The sequence below is a fragment of the Macrobrachium rosenbergii genome, unplaced genomic scaffold, assembly GCF_040412425.1.
Source record: "Macrobrachium rosenbergii isolate ZJJX-2024 unplaced genomic scaffold, ASM4041242v1 13869, whole genome shotgun sequence".
In the NCBI taxonomy this organism is placed as follows: Eukaryota; Metazoa; Arthropoda; class Malacostraca; order Decapoda; family Palaemonidae; genus Macrobrachium; species Macrobrachium rosenbergii.
The window spans coordinates 733788-751012 of record NW_027100717.1 but is presented as its reverse complement, the minus strand read 5'-3'; positions in this window follow the sequence as shown (position 1 = coordinate 751012).

Below are 17225 nucleotides of genomic sequence, written 5' to 3'. Positions count from 1 at the left end.
GTAATACAGCTCCTAGCCATGTACTTGAGGCATCACAGGCTAAGTAAAAGTCTTTGGAGAAATCTGGGTAGACTAATACAGGATTCCTTGTCATTTTACTCTTTAGCGTTCGGAGGGCTGTCTCTTGATCTTTATTCCATTCATATTTGACATCCTTCTTTGTTAATTCTGTTAATGGGTTGGCTATCGTCGCAAAACCCTTAATAAAAGGTCTGTAGTAACCTACCATTCCTAGGAACCGTCTCAATGCTTTCAAATGTGTGGGAGCTGGATATTCAACTATTGCCTTTCTCTTTCTTGCTTGCATGCGTAGTCCATCTTCACTAATTACAGGACCCAAGTATTCCAAAGATTTCATTAAGAATTGACATTTCTTTAATTTGATTTTTAGTCCTGCTATTCTTAATCTTTCTAGGACTATTTCTAAAGTTCTGAGGTGACTTTCTAAGTCTGCTAAAAATGATTACATCATCTAAGTATACGGCAACATTCTCTATGTCCCCTAGAATTTGTAGCATTAATCTGACAAATATTAATGGGGCTGATGTTAGTCCAAATGGCATTACTTCAAACTGTAAATGTTCTTTATGTGTGCTGAAGGATGCAAATCTGAGGATGAAAATATTTGGCCCCTCCTAATTGAGCTAACATGTCTTGGATTACTGGCATCAGCATTCGATCTGGAATTGTGTTGGAATTTAACTTTCTATAATCTATCGCAAGTCTCTAATTCCCATCTTTCTTTGGAACAAGTAGCAATGGAGAATTATATGGAGATTTGGAAGGAATGACTACCCCATCTTTTTTCATTTCTTCTATCAAATTATCAACTATGGGTCTTTGGCTTATTGGTAATCTGTAATTAGGAATAAAGAATGGTTTTGCTCCATCATCTAACAAAATTCTACGTTGTAGGACATTTGTTCTGCCTAATTTATCTCCTTCTATAGCTATTACATCTCTGTAATTTTCTAATACATGAATTTTGTTTTTGTTTTCTGGGAAATCTGTTTTATTAATTTCTGAACTTATATGAGGGGTTCGGCCAGTTATAGAGAAAAATGCTTTTACTTCTACTGTTAATAAAGGATTGTTAATGGGAATTGCTATGCAAAAGACAATACCTGCGTATAAGGTTAGTCTGTGATCACCATTATTTGTATCTGGGTCATTTCTTTCTTCGGAGTATATGGTTTCTTGATGTGCATATCTTGATTCTATACTCAGCAATTGTGGGAATTCCTCTTTTCTATCTTTTTCTATTTTATCTTGATTGTTCTCGTTATGGTACTGTCTTTTATGTATGTCTTTCTCGCTTGCCGAAGCCATTTCAGATAAATTGATCAGATTTGGGTGAAACTTTTCTTTTTCAAGCGTAAAGCATTCGCTCCTTTGATTATCCTGTTTCAGGCTAATCCTTCCTTCTGTGCGGTCCAGGATGATTCCACATCTCTTCATTAGGTTAAATGAGAACAATACTTGTGCGGGGAAAAATCTGTCTTTTAGAAGAAAAACTTTCAACAGATTTATGAGACGAAATGTCTATTTCGAAGTTCACATTTCCTAAACTTTTAATCTGTTTACCCGCTACTCCTTTTATCATTCTGCTTAGACCCTGAATTAGCATTTCTTCAATGCCTAAGTGTCTGGTTAAAGTGGTTTTATCTATTATGTTTACAGTGCTACCTGAATCTATGAGTACAGTACATATTTTTCCATTTATTGGAACTTGAGTGATAGGTAAATCCTTTCTGGTTATTTCTTCTTCTCTCATGGAGAATACTACTTCTTTACTATGCAAATAGGAAAATGCGGATGAACCTTCACTTCCCCTTTTTGCTAATTCTTCTGTTTTTATATTATTTTCTTGAAGGGACTTTCTTTCTGTCTTATGTGTAAGGATGAATTGTCATTGACTTGAAGACTTATTTGAGGATGGGCGATTACTGCTTAATTCAACCACTTCTTTATTGTTTTTCTTATTACCAAACCAGCAATTCCTGGCTAAATGTCCTACCTTCTTGCAAATCGTGCAGATCCTAGGCCTTCTGCACTCCTTTGTGGAATGATTGGTATACCCGCAGTTTTCACAGGCTGCCTTTGGTCTCTCTCCTTGAGCGTAATAGTTCACTTGTATTGAATTATTTGTGTTTGAGTATTGACCATGTGTATAAGATTTGGGAGGACCACCCTTTGTTTGATTCTGTCTTCCTTTCTGATTTGGATTCCATTTTCTTTTAGTATTTTGGACATATTTCCCTTGAAAGGTAGTTGGTCTATTCCCTACTTGTCTGGAATTATCATAGTTCTTATTATTCATTCTAAAGGTATGATTATTATTTCTGCCTTTCCTTTCATTTTGTGTTTCTGTTATTCCTACAAATTCTTTGGAGAGATTTATCTCTTTCTTTTGTATTTCTTCTCTCATGGTTTTCAATGTTTGAAGGCTGTGTTTCTGCGGATCAATTTTTATTTTCCTGAAAGCCTTCATTTCATCTTCTCCAAGGGCATTATATATGGTTCTAAATGACAAGTAATTCAAAACATATCTTAGATTAACTAAATTATTGTCATTATCACCAAACTGCGTCTTATCTCCTGTGGTGATACCTGTTTTCTTTAAGTCTTCTGTTATTTTACCTATTGCATTCTCAACACGAGTAAAGATTTGCTATTGTTTCATATTGCAGGTTAAGGAATCTGGTTATGTTATATAAACTGTCAGTCTTATTTACTGGTTCCCAGAGTGGTAAACAAATTTCTTTGAATTCCGCATAATTATTAAGTTTGCTAAAACTCGTGGAATTCAGAGTTTTGTGGGCGTCACCGTGTTCTGAACCTAACGAGAATCAAGGCTTCATTTATTTTAGCTCTTTCATCTGTTATTCCCCCTGAAGATATGCGACTATCTGCATCTGAGAGCCAATGATTTAGTATGTAAGATTCGAGTCGGCTTTTGTCAGGATTTGAATCATCCACCTGCCCACAGAAGCATGTGACTGTTATTATTACAGCTGTTTGATTCATATTGCGATATTGGAAGGTGCGAGTATTACTAGTATTGTTACAATTATTATTACTGTTAGTATTATTAGAGTTATTAACACTATTTTGGTTTTGGTTAGTTGTATTATTATTGTTAGTGTTTCTTTGCACTAAAGTTGAGTGGGAAGCTAGTCTTGGAATTTGGCTATGTCTGAGTGTCGACTGTCTTAAATTGTACGACGAATGTCTGTGTTTAGTAATTCGCCAAAGACTCTTTGCATTTTACAATAAAATTATTCAAATTGAGCACAACACATTATATATATACAGTATATATATATAAATATATATATATATATATATATATATATATATAAAATGTTGCACTATGCACATAGTACCATAAAATAAAACTATCAAAATATAATAATAAAAAAAAAATTTTAATTGTTAAATTGAGTTCAAGTGCACAAGTAAGATAATCCTTCAAGAATCATTATTTTCTATTCGTAGTAAAGTAATTATTCAAATACACACACAAAATCTTATGTGAAATAGGGCATCATAGCAAGAAAAAAAATATTCATCACAACGAGCACACAATTTTGCATATAAATACTCAAAATATTTATCACCAACCTTTCTAAATTATTTACCAAACAAATATTTATCATAGAGAGAGTAATAATTGTAATTACGTTTACTAAAAAAAATTTAATTCATTAGAGAGAGAGAGAGAGAGAGAGTCATTAATTTTCACTTTGATAAAGAGAGGGTAAATAATCTTTACTTTAGTATAAATTTAAAAATTCTTCACTTCTTTACACATTTAAAGAGAGCGAACAAGTAAATCTCACTTTCTCGATAACTTACAGGTTGTTGTCGCCTTCGGAGTTTGTTGAAACACACACTGCGTTGTATCTGTTACACTCATGGCGGTAGTTTGTTAAACACACTTGCTGCCTGTCGTTGCTCGACCAATGTGCTGGCTCACTGTTTTGTGTTTATGGGTTAGTTTAATATGTTCGTGGTAAATTGCGTTATGTGTTTTGCTTCTTCGTTGCGCACTGTTAAAGTTTACGTTCACTTCTGTTTGATGCTTTATTGCAGGATTTTATTTGTTCATTTAAGTTTTGCTTGCCGTCATAAAATCTAAGTTCGTTTTGTAGATTTCGTTTCACCGTAACTTAATTGCTTGCACTGGGTATTTTTGTTAATGTCTGTTTGTTTTGTCTCGCCTTTCGGATCCTAAAGCACTGCCACCATTTTTTGTCGTGCACAAGTTTCTTTTCATAACTCATGTGACTTATTATTGTTTCATTCTTACCTGCATCTTTCTTCTCAAAGTCAGCAGTTCACAAGTCTCTTAGTTAGAAGGGATTTATATTAAATATAATTATATATCTCTCAGAAAGGCGTAATGGAGACGAAATGGGTAGCTTCTTACTTTAATGATGAAAGTTAATTACATACACAAGTACAATTACGGTTACAGTCTTACTCTCTTGAAAACCACTCTTGCTAGTCGAAGTTCAGTTTCTGTCTGGTTAAGTAGCCCATGGTCAGAGTCTGGTTGGGACCACGGAAGCTGGGGAAAGTACTGTCTTCTCATATCGGTGTCTAGCGACTCAATCCTCTCTTCTCTAGCTCCGTTCTTCTCTGGAACCCCTGCTTCTCTTTGCTATCTTCCCATCTCCTCCCTTGAAGTTACTTCATTGGAAGATATTATCTGTAAGGCCTCCCCTCAAACAGCTTGATTGGGAAGGACAGTTGTGGGTGTTGTCAGAATCTATCCTTAGAAGATTTGATTGGAAATAACCTCTGTAGGAGTAGTAAATGGCTCCCCCTAGAATGTCTGATTGGAGAAATGGTGAAGTACTTCCCTTTGTCCAGCCCCTTTTCGTGGAAATTCATGTAAATGCCTCCTATTGAAGGCGGGATTATAGATATGGCTAGAATGTTGACTCCTGACGAGGTCATAGGTTATGCTCGATCAGCTCGGTCATTAGGCACAGGTTCAAGATTTTATGATTGGTTTTCTGGTCCTGGGCCCGATACACTCGCTAACTGTTTTGGGTTCATGTAAACACAGTTTCCTGCCTTTAGCTTGCTTGATATGTCTAGCCTCGGTAATGCATAACAACCAGGGCTTAATTTTTTTCTCTCTCTATCTTTATTCTTTTTTTCTCTCTATTCTTACTCGATCGATCACTGTATAATTTATCTTTTTCCACTTCTCTCTTTAAGATTCTATTCTCATGCTTCCCTATTTAATCATTCTTTACATAAGGTTGACATGGAGCTTCCAGCCGAGATAAGTGGAGCTTGGTACTGACCAGTGCTCGCAAGTGGCACTGGCAGCGAATTGATGTCAGACAAAGCTGAAGGGGGACCTGGGGGAGCAAGACCCCTCGGTGTCCCTGGCGTGATTTTGGACAGCGATTCCTGTCTTGATATTTTTAAGGCCTCGTGGATCTGTGGAGATGGCTGCAGCTCCTTGCTTAACTGGACCATCTTTCGGAGTGCCCTTGTGTTGCAGGTCCAGCAGTGGTAGTTGGCGATATCCCTTGCGTGACGAGGGGAGTTTTTGGTGGCCAGTCCGTCGCGAGATCTGCGGACTAGGCCTGGAATGGGTTCGATGTGGGTTGCATAATGTCACTCTTGGGTGAACGGAAGGTTTGGCTGATGGTGGCACAGCTGTCACAGAGGCTGTGTCCCAATCAGAAGAGGTTAATGGGGACTCACCGGCAGAAGCAGTCAGGCAACAGAGTGGCGTGGGCATGGGACATCCCCAGAGGATGTCTCCTGCTTGCTGTAGGAACTCCACTCCCGCAATGCGTCTTGACAATGCCAAGGTGGTGAATTTTGTTGCTCCAAGGGGTGGTCACTCTTAGTTTGACTGTGGGGATGGTCAAGGATTGTTTGTCCACCCAGGTCACTCTCCACTTGGTTTGCTCATCTACCTTTACTGGCTGGCAAAGGGGCCTGATCTGTCAGGCTGTCTCGGATTTATTGGCAGATGGCACGGCACTGGTGGCTAGAACCATCCAGAGAAGCCACTGAGACGGACTGTGTCCAGACCAGCTCAGGGTGAGTTTTCTCCGGCGTCTAAGCCAGGGAGGCTGTGGCACTTATCAGGTGCTGACGTGCCTGGGAGCAATTACATGTTTTGGGCATCCAGGATTTGTCCGGAAGAAGAGTGCCCTGAAGCTCCACAGTCTTGGCAGGGTCCCCTGGGATAGGATGATCTCCGCCAGTGACGGTGTGCTGGGAAGGTGGTGCGGAATTTAAGAGGAAGAGTGGCGGTTTTGGTAGGCTGCGAGGGTTGTTGCCCTGATGGTTACTTTCCTGCAGCGGCACTCTGCTTCAACATTATTATGTATTAAAGATGGTGTACGGAGGTTTGCTAGGCAGTCTGTTCCATGGGCAATTTGAGCCTAAGAGGTGTCCGGGTGGCACTATTTATGTCACTAAGATACACAGCCAGAGGCCCGGGAACACACTGGAAGAGGTCCTCCTGCATGGTCCGAAAGTTCAAATTTTTGTTTGCAGTGCATGGATTTGAACCAGCGGGTCCCAGCCTGAGTCATATGACAGGCCCATTCTGTCCAGGACCAGTCGAGATACTTGGCCATACCTCAGAATCGTTGTCTCCACCTCTCAGGAGTTATTTCATATACCTTGGTGATGGCCTCACGGATGGCAGCCATGTCTCCTCCTCGATCTCTTTCCAGCACTCGGTGGGTGGACTTAACCTTCCCGTCTGGATGCTTGGTGAGTAGTAAGGCCCTCTCAGCCGGGCCGACATCATAGGTCTTGAAGAGGAATTCGATCTCTTCGAGCCGTTGTTCCAGGTCATCTCTAGTCCATTTGACAACGAGGTTATTGACTGTTGATAGGGGTGTATTTAGGGCAGAAGGGGTAGGGCTAGATGCTTGTTGGGCTGCTAGAGCTTCGGACTGTTGTAATACTTGGTCTCTCCAACTCAAGTTCCCTTTCCTTGAGGGTAGCTCTCACTTTCTTTGGAATTTGTTCATGCTGTCTTCTCCTCTCTTCTTCTTCGTTGAGATGTCTCCTCCGTGAAATCTAATCTTCTTCTCTCTCCTCTGCTCGGCTTCTCGCTGTCTTTGTTTTTTGTCTCTTTCCTCTTCTTGCCATCTCTGTTCTCATTCGTACTTTCTCTTTTCAGCAATCTGCTCCCTTACAAACTTGTGAAGGGCCTGACCTACAAGGCCGTCCTCCTTTAATATATCCCAGTAAAATATTATGCCATTGATTAATGTTGCTGATGGGAAGAGGTGGCCAACTTATAACGCCGACTGGATATTTGCGACAAAAATTGTCTGTTAGGTGCGAGTGGCAGTTTGTCCACTACAAAAAGTTTTTTTAAATATTCAAAAAAAATACTTATAGGCCTAGTTTTGGTGTTGGTAAATTTTAAATCACGCGCCTTGAGGATGCTGGGAGTTCACGGATCATGCTGTTCTTTTGTTTACAAGCGTGACCCAGCTAACTGGTCAAAAAAAGGTCTTTTCTTCTTGATGCATCAGCGATGCATCATCAGATAGTGATTTCTTGATGCATTCGTGTTTTGCCGAATATTTGCAAGTGTTAGCGTGTTTGTGATGCAATGGACGTATGCAGAGATGTCCCAACATCGTCAGGACCGGAAACCGTGACCAAATTGGTAGTGAATCATGTGAGATAGCCTTATAGACTTGGATGCTGGAGGGACCAAGCACCCAAGGTGATCCATCTTTTCAACGCTGTTGTACGCCCACGTGTGGCTGAAAGTGACCAAGGGCTGTACCCTGTGCCTTTTACGAACCTAGTGAAACATCGGGTGTCCTCAGAGGCATTTTAAACATTTGGGAGGCCTAACAAAAGGACATTGTTGAATACTTGTTGGAGCTCGATCGAAAGCAGGTGGAAAGTCCTCATTTTGATGGCAGTTAAACTCAAGTTCAGTGGTTTCAGTGCTTGGATGAGGGAGAGTCTGAGGAATTGCATCTGATTTGGCTGGTGGGGACGAGACAGAAAGTGATTTGAAAGTGAGGAGATGGGCCAGTGGGGAGTGCAAAATCAAGTTGCGCATGTGCCTGAAAAGGTCGCAATGTGAGACAGCCTAGGTGAGATGCAGTTCGTCTGAAAGTGATGAGAGGTGGTTGGAGGACCCCACCCCACCTAACATGCACCCATTCACGGCAGCACCTGGACTGACTGTCCCTGTGCCTCTCACTGCACTGGGGTTCATTCAGCTCTTCCTAGTAGTGTGAATAGCTGGAATACCTCGTTGGTATCAAGAAGATTGGCGGATTATGCTCGGTAAAAATATCTTGAGGAACTGCAGACGACGTTGTCGTATCGATGAACCAGGGGCTGCAACCTCACGGACATGTCACATTTTTTGGGGCTCCACATTTTTTTGGAATGATGCCTGCTGCTGAAGGCAATATTGGAGGCAAATTTTTTTTTAAGAGCCCAATGTGCCCGGCATTATGTCCCATGATAGTTTCTTGGCAAACAGGTATTTCAAATATCCTTCAACCGAAGGTTAGAGGATGAATAACCCAGATTGCCTTGTCTTAGTCCGCCCATTGTTGGAGTAACTATTGAGAAATCTGCCAGTTTTTTTTCATGGTTCCTTCCAAGAACCTTTCTTTGGCTGAGGGGATGATGCCATACAAAGGGGATGATGCCATACAAAGGGGATGATGCCATACAAAGGACGTCTAAGCATAAAAGTGTACAACCCCAAATAAATCTAAAGAAATATGGTGTGAACATTTTTTTATTACAGAATCCAACACTGGATATAAGTCGTTGACTTCTCTGTATATTCACAATCTTCTCCACACTGCGTGACACTGTCTTTGGTCTTGTGGATCGTTTCTGTAACCAGGGATACCACCTGTTTATGGATAATTTTATAACTCTGCTCTCTGGCCCAGGAACTTCACTATGAAGCTGGTGTTGCAAAATCCGTGGTACCCTTCGTTGGTGAGTGGGGCCCGAATGTCCTCAAGAGGTTCGCTAGCCACCCGAACATCTGGCAAGAGGAGAGACAGAGTGGCGGCGGGAGGGAGATGTCTTTGTCATCTGTTGGAAGGGGGTCCGACTCGTGCCCATGATTATGAAGAGGTCGTTCAGCGGAAGAAAACACGTCGGCAGGGCTGAAAATCGTGATAAGGAGTTTAGATCCCAATGGCCTACTGTCATCAATCACCTACAGACAGTTAATAGGGAGGAGTTGATCTCTTTGATCAACTCATCCAGTATTATCCCTTCACCAGGAGAACCAGGAAATTGGACACAAACAGCTCCTCAAATATCTCCTTCAGTTGACCCTCCAGAATGCCTTTTAAATCCTCTACTGTGGGTACAATTCAGACACCTGGAGGTTGTCCCACATCCAGTTTCTCAAGGTGGCTGGGAATGCCTCATAAACTTCAATCCTGAGGAGATGGCCTTTAGGCTGGCCCCCTGCCCGAGCTCCAGATCTGCCCCAAGGAATGGGGCAGATGCCGCTAGGAGAACCTTGAGTCGTCCTGCCCCTGCTGATTCTGCCCCTGCTGATGCAAACAGCCCCTGCTGTCCCTGTCCCTGGCTGCCCTCCCTCACATTCCAATGTCCCTTCGGGTAGTGGACCCTTTGTCGGCTGCAGGCAAGGGTCACACACTGAAGCCCCTAGAAGGGCGTACTAGCAGAAAATCCTGAAGGATCAGGTGTGCCATATGAATGGCATAAGAAGGTGGCACTTTTTAGGATCGGGAGTGTGACCACAAATACCACAGTGATGTCATAAATTGGAGTGCGCAACCCTAGGGTCACTGGAGGGCGCAGTGGACAGCCAGACAGGGGCAGCCCATCTGCAGTAAGGTTCTCCCTCCTCCACCTGTACCTTGTCATGTCGAGAGGAAAAAAATGCAAGACTCTTCAATGGAGGAGGGAGAAAACAAGAATAGAAGATATTCCTCAGGATTACGAAGCAAGTATTCTGCATTGATTTTATATTTAATTTTATATGAATTACAAGTTTTTATATATCTGTATTTATTGGTGTTTTTGTATATTATTTCATTTTATGCAAAAAAAAGCCTTTTTCACCTGCATTCCTTTTAGTTATGTATTCATGATAAAAAATATTATATATGTGTATGTATGCCTATAGATTATAATATATAAATATTATATTATATATATATATATATATATATATATATATATAAATATATATATATATGTTCCATATATTTGATAAATTTATATATTATTATATATATATATAATGGCCATATATATATATATATATATATATATATATATATATATTTATAAAACTATATATATATTAGATATATATATATAATTTTATATATAAATTTTTGGGGGTATTTTTGGTAAGCAAAATCTTATATTCTAGTGATATTCAATAATTTACCTTCATTTTGCAATTCAAACGGGAAGTCTTGCACAATATTTCGATTTATGGTGAATTTTTAAAAAAGTTTCCATACCTCCACGAGCTAACTCTGCTGGAAAATCTCAGAAATTTTTTAGTCACTTTGTCGTAAATTTTGCACCGTTTTCTATTAGGAACATAAAGTTTTATACATGAAAATATTGCTTTTTCATGTAGAATACAACAAAAAATAACGCATGGTTGTTATTTTATCAGTTTTGAAATTTGCAGCTAATTAAATTACGTGGGCTGCTCATTAACATCCAATCAGATGGGTAACGACTGAGACATGTTAAAATTACTTTGACAAAATTTCTCTCTGATATGATGAACTCCATTTTTTCAACATTAGGTTTTATTTTTTTATTTTTTTTTGGGTTCTTCATCCCATATATATTGCCATTTATTTATAATACCCACCTTTGTGTGTGTTACATAATCAGTAACAGGGATATTAACATTTGATCTTGTCATGTGGGTTTCTTTAGCTGCTTTATCTGCCTCTTCATTCCCTCTGATCCCTACATGGGCAGGGATCCAACATATTTTTACGTGTTTTCCATTATTATATAACTTATGGAGAATAATTTAATTTGTTGTACAATATTATTTTTTGATTTGTAACTCTGAATAGCTTCTATCGCGCTTCCCGAGTCACTAAAGATCACAATATTATTGAATAATGTTTCTTTAATTATTTTTTTTAGCTGACACAATTGCACACAATTCTGCTGTGAATACTGAAGCAGTATTAGGTAGAGAGAATTGATAAGTTTTGTCTTGGGACACTGCAACATATCCCACTCCGTGCTCTGATTTAGATCCATCTGTATATATTGTGTAATGTGGACCTTCTAGCTTAATATGCTCTATTGTATGTTGTCAATGGTGTTCTTGTGTATGAGTAACTTTTTGTAAAATAATTCAGGTGTAAAAATTCTCATTTTATTCATTGTCCAGGGAGGAGTTGATTTTACTATTAAAGGCACTTGTATATTTATACTCAGTGACTCAAACAATCTTCTAGCTCTAATTGGGAAAGGTGGTGGATGGTTATTTATAAATACATCTCTTAATTCAAATCATTTTTTTGTTGGGAATCACTTGTCTAAATTCTTGAAGCACTTTGCATTGTTACTAGCTGTCTATGGAGAGAGAGAGAGAGAGAGAGAGTGAGAGGTAGTTCACCACATTCAACTTGTAAAGATGATTTTGGTGATGATCTAAAGGCACCTGAGCATATTCTAAGGCCTTCATTGTGAACAGGGTCTAACATTTTCAGTGCTGCGTCAGATGTTGAGCCATATACTTCACTTTCATCATCAATGATAAACAGAACTGTTGCTTTATACAGTACAGTAAGGGTATGTCTATTGGCTCCCCACATTTTGATTTTGCGTATGTTATGTGGGCTTTCCAGTTCAGGTGAGTATCAAATACTAATCCCAGAAAGTTTGCTGTTTGGCCAATTGGTATTCTGTGGTTTCTGATTTTTAAATCTATTTCATCACCTTTTTTCCACTTTTTTTTTAAAACATGATCGCTTGCATTTTATTTATGGAAAATTTAAAGCCTACAGGTAAGGCCCATTCATCTATTTCTACTATGCTTTTATTAATGATTTGTTATGCATGTTTTATTCGAGATGCTGAATAATACATGGCAAAATCATCCATATGCAGGTTACTTTTAATGCCAATACGTAGATTACTTATATCATTAATTGGTAAAGTTAACAATGTGCCACTAAGGACGCTTCCCTGTGGAACAACATTTTCAAGTGGAAATGTTCTAGACAGAGCATCATCAGTTCTCACCTGAAACCTTTGAGTTGTCAAGAAGTTTTGTATAAACCTAGGTAAATGTCTGCGTCTGTTGTTGTTTTGTAGAGTTTTTAATATTGCATACCTCCATGTAGCATCGTTTGCTTTTTCATTGTCAAAAACAGACAGCTACAGTAACTTGTTTTTGTTCAAAACCTCTACGTATATGGTTTTCTAAGTTAGAGAGAAAATCTAATGTAGATCTGTTACTCTGTGACCCGAAGTGAGTATGAGTCAAAATTTTATTTTCTCGAATATGCCATTTTAGTCGAGCATTTACCATTTTTTCTAACAATTTACATAAACAGCTTGTTAAAAAAATTGGTCCGTAATTATTTACATTACTAGGATCCTTTCCAGGTTTGGGTATAGGAATTATCATAGCTTTGCGCCATTCATCTGGAAATAAATTTCTAAGCCGTAAATGATCATGAAACTAATAATTATGACTTTGCCAAAGGTGCTAAGTGGCAGATCATCTCAAAACAAATATTGTCACCTCCAAGAGCAGATTTATTGCTGTTTGGGAGAGCATATTCCAACTCTGACATATTAAATTTTCTATTATAATATATATCTTCTACTGTTTCAAAATTTGTTATTTATTATCTTTTATTTTTCTTTGTGCGGAATTGTTTATCTAAATTTTTATCACTACTTACATTTGCTAAATTTCCCCTATTATGTTACTTATTTCTTTTGGATCAGTTGTTCTTTTCCCATCTTTTAATATGGCATATCTAGGTGGTTTAACATGGGTACCATTTATTTTCTTGAATTTTTCCCATATTTTTTATATGGGAGTGTTATTAGAGAGACCTGATACGTATGTATCATGAAATGATTCTTCCTTGAATTACTTCTTTTTAAAATTTTGCAGATATTTTGTTGTATACAGGTTTTAATGTATCAATTTCTAGTAATAATGTAGTAATTTTTTGTTAGGTTCCTTCTAATATCGGTAATGTTTTATTTATTTTAATGAACTTTCTATTCAAATTATCTAATCGTGTCCCTATTGAATGTTTTATATTTATTAATTCTGTTAACTTCTTGGACCACCATGGAACTTTGTGTTTTGTTGGATGGGGTTTTGATTTTGGAATTGCTTTATCAGCAGCATTTTTAATGAAGTCAACAAGAAATTTATTAGTTTCATTATGGTCTTTTAAATATTCAAATGGTGGGATATTTCTAGTGTGCATTTCATGTCACTCCCAATCTGCTTTATAAATGGTATATTGAGGGACATGTTTTGCAAGATTATTTTGTAATAAGGAAATTGCTATTGGGAAATGATCACTGGTGTGCAAGTCATTAACTGTATTCCAATCTAATCTAACTATACTTGTTGTACATAGAGTTAAGTCTGCTGAGGAAAATGTTCCATGTGCTTTTGAAAAATATGTGCTAATTTCGTCATTATTTATACAGCACATGTCGTTTGAGTCCATGAACTCTTCTATTTTACTACCTGTTCTATTTGAGTTTGTACAATTACAGTCTCATATTGGTTTGTGAGCATTAAAATCACCTACTATTAATGTAAGTTCCTTGGTATTGTTAAGTAAATCTCTAAGAAGTTTATCAATGTCGTAATTTTTTATTAGGATGGTTATATAAGTTATAAATGATGTAATTATCGTTTTTTATTCGTATTTTAATAGTTGATATTTCCATGTCAGTAAAATTTACAGGTACTGTCATAACATACTTTATGTGCATATATAGCAGTACCTAAATTTCCTTCTTCTGTAGATGTAGATACTAAGGTATCTACATCTAGAGAAGTGTTATTTTCTTTTTGTGGATCATCAATTTGTATTTTTTCTAAAATCCTATTTACAATATTTGTTTTTCTTTATAAGACATTATGTGTCCAATGCATGTTCAACCCTTTTCGTGATATCTGAACTAGTAGTTTTTTTATTTCTGTATCTTATAAAATTTCGTATAGTGTTTGATAAACTGTCCTTTGTTATGCTTTTGTTTTTGTTACATAGTTCAATGAAACATTCATTACATCCACATGTTTTCATGTGTCGTTTCTTCGTTTACTCTTGCTGCACCAATTATTAATGGAGTAATCTTTTCCTGTCACATAATCATTCTTGTCAATGGTTTGTTCCTCTACTATTTCTTTGATGTTCTGGGTATCTGTTTCCATTGGTTTTATTATTACTTTAGGAGACAAAGGTATATTCTTATAATTTTTTGGTTTTTGTTCTTTCTTGGGGTCTCCCGCCTTTATTTTAATGGATGTATTTCTAGTAATAGTTGTTTTTTTTTGTTGGTCTTGGGTGGAGTTTTCTCTAAAGGCCTCTCTTTTTTCTTTAGTTTGATTCATCACACTATCTTCTAATTTTCTGTGGTGCTTGTATTATCTTGTAGTGTTTCCATTTCCTTAATATTTCAAATGAATTTCAACAAATATTTGTATACTTTTCTTGGTTCTTTGCTATATCAGTTTCTTCTTGCAAAGTGGTTATTTTTCTTTGAGATTGATATATCAGGGTTTTGTTACTCGTATCTGTGATCTAATTACAGTAGAAAACGTTCTTTTCATAGCGAGATCATGCATTCCTCTACCTGTTAATTCTAATTTGGCCTCTTTTATAGGCATTCCTGTCCTTTCCTGAAGTAATTTTAATTCTGTATTGTATATATAATACATACACTCCTTAGATCTTGCATGGTGATTTTGTCCACAGTTAACGCATTGTGGTTCACCACACCTCCACTGTGTGATATGTTTGTCAGATCCACAATATGCACATATACTGTAGATATATTACGGCAGTTTTTCCTTGTATGTCCATACATACTACAGTTTTGGCATTGTAGTGGTTTTGAAACATATGGTCTCAGTTATCTGCTTTGGCCCAAGATTTTAATTTTTAAGGGTAATTCATGGCCTTCAAATTTTATCTTTGCTATTTTCAGTGTTTTCCATTATTCTGTCTACTTTCTATGTCGTATATTTCGCAATCTTGTACATTGTTGTACCTTTTTTAAGGGAATCCAGCAATATATTCTTTTCTATTGGTTCATCATTATCAGGGAGTACTATGGTACCCTGTACACTGTTCATATTGTCAGTTTGTTTTATATGTACCTTTATATTTTCAATATTTTTTATAGTTAAGTAATTTTCTGATTGATTTTTTGTTGTGATTTCTATTAACCACATCTGATCTTTTATTTGTCTAAATGACGTTTCAGTAGTTGAATGTCAATTCAACAGGAAGTTTTCCAATTTCAATGCCGATATTTTCTTCTCTGTTTCTAAGGTCAGGAATCGTGACCAACTTCCACTTCCAAAGAGGGAGTCGAAGTGAGTCAAGGTTGGGTCAAGATATTTGTTTTTTTTTTTGGTTTGCTTTGTACTGGAGCATAGGGTTCCAGTGTAATTACATTAGGAATTTTATTTAATTTTTCCAGAGAAAAGTTGTCAGAGGAAGTTCCAGTGGTTGTCAACTGTGGCGTGTCACTACCGTCAAAGGGCCGAGGGGTACTCGAATCTTTATTTCTGCGTGTCATAAAGATTTTAGGTAAAAAGAGAGGAAAAATTATACCTGAAAACTTTAAAAAGATATCATTAGCCTTTCATGAAGTTTATTTTTCCACCAATGGCACAAGTGAAAGCCGACTCACAAATGTCCACGTCCCTACCCTACCCCACGGGATGGCACAACATGATTACAGTGGCCCAAGTGTAAGCCAGACCTGCTTGCTAGGACCGAAGGTATTGCGAGAATACTATCATCCCCATCCTAGTCACATTATGGGCAAACCGGCTAGAGTGCCTGAGAGTCCTATCCCCAGAACCAGACCCCCCTGGAATCCGTGGTCCAGCCCTAAAGAACAGTTCCACCTTTGAGCTATCGAACAGATAACTCTCAGGTCCGAACATTATTGGGTATTTGATGGTCCTACCACAGTTCCCACTTTGTAGCTTCGGATATAAACCCAGTCCCAGCTACACATCTCTATTTAACAGGTCCAGTAAATTTAGCAAAGTGAAAATACCACAAAAATTAATCCCAAACAAGTATATATTAATATGTGAGACTCTTGGACTCAAATCCAGGAACAAATTCCTGGAGTTCAAGAGCCCCCTCACCACGTCAAGGTGGTCCCACATCGAGGGGGCTGCAATGCTCAATACTTCTAATGATACAGGGAAGTTAATGATGTCACAAAACGGAAGGTAAAGGTAAGCCCGTTAAACCTAATTTTTGGCTGGGGTTAAACTTTGACAAAGGAAACGGGAAAGTAAAAGGTAAACCCGTTAAACCCACTTCTTTTGCCTGGGGTTAACCTTTTGAAAATTTCATCAGAGGCGTTTAGAAATTTACAGGTATCTTGTCCTAGCCTCGAGAATAGAACAATAGCTGAAACCAGGGAAGTAATCAAGTCTAGAACTCTCTTTAATTTTATTGGGACGAAGGTGTTTATTTCAGAAAATTTTGATAGCAAGCTGCCACAAGAAGGATGATGTAAGATGCAATCTTGTTGTTCCATCTGACTATAGGGAGACTGTTTTCAAATCCTGCTCATGATGTTCCTGTTAGTTGATTAGGAGTCACTACTTTCACTGAAAACTTCAGTGAGTAAAAGAGAAATCCCTATTGCCCCTGGATTGGACATAGATGTTCAGAATTATTGCAGGTCTTGTGACGTTTGCCAACTGTGCACCACACACAAAGCGCAGGTTAGAAAGCGTATCACAGAGTATGCTTATGATCTCCACACCATTTGCGAGAGTTGCTGTTGACTTTGTTGGTGTTATCAGACGTAGTTCTGCTGAGGAGGACAAGTACATTTTAACATTTGTCGACTTTTCCACTAGCTTTCGAGCAGATGCCCCTCTGAAAAATGTCAGTCGATGTTGCAGAAGCTTTGGTATCCATTTTTCCTAGGGTAGGTATACCAAAAGAAATCTTATCAGACAG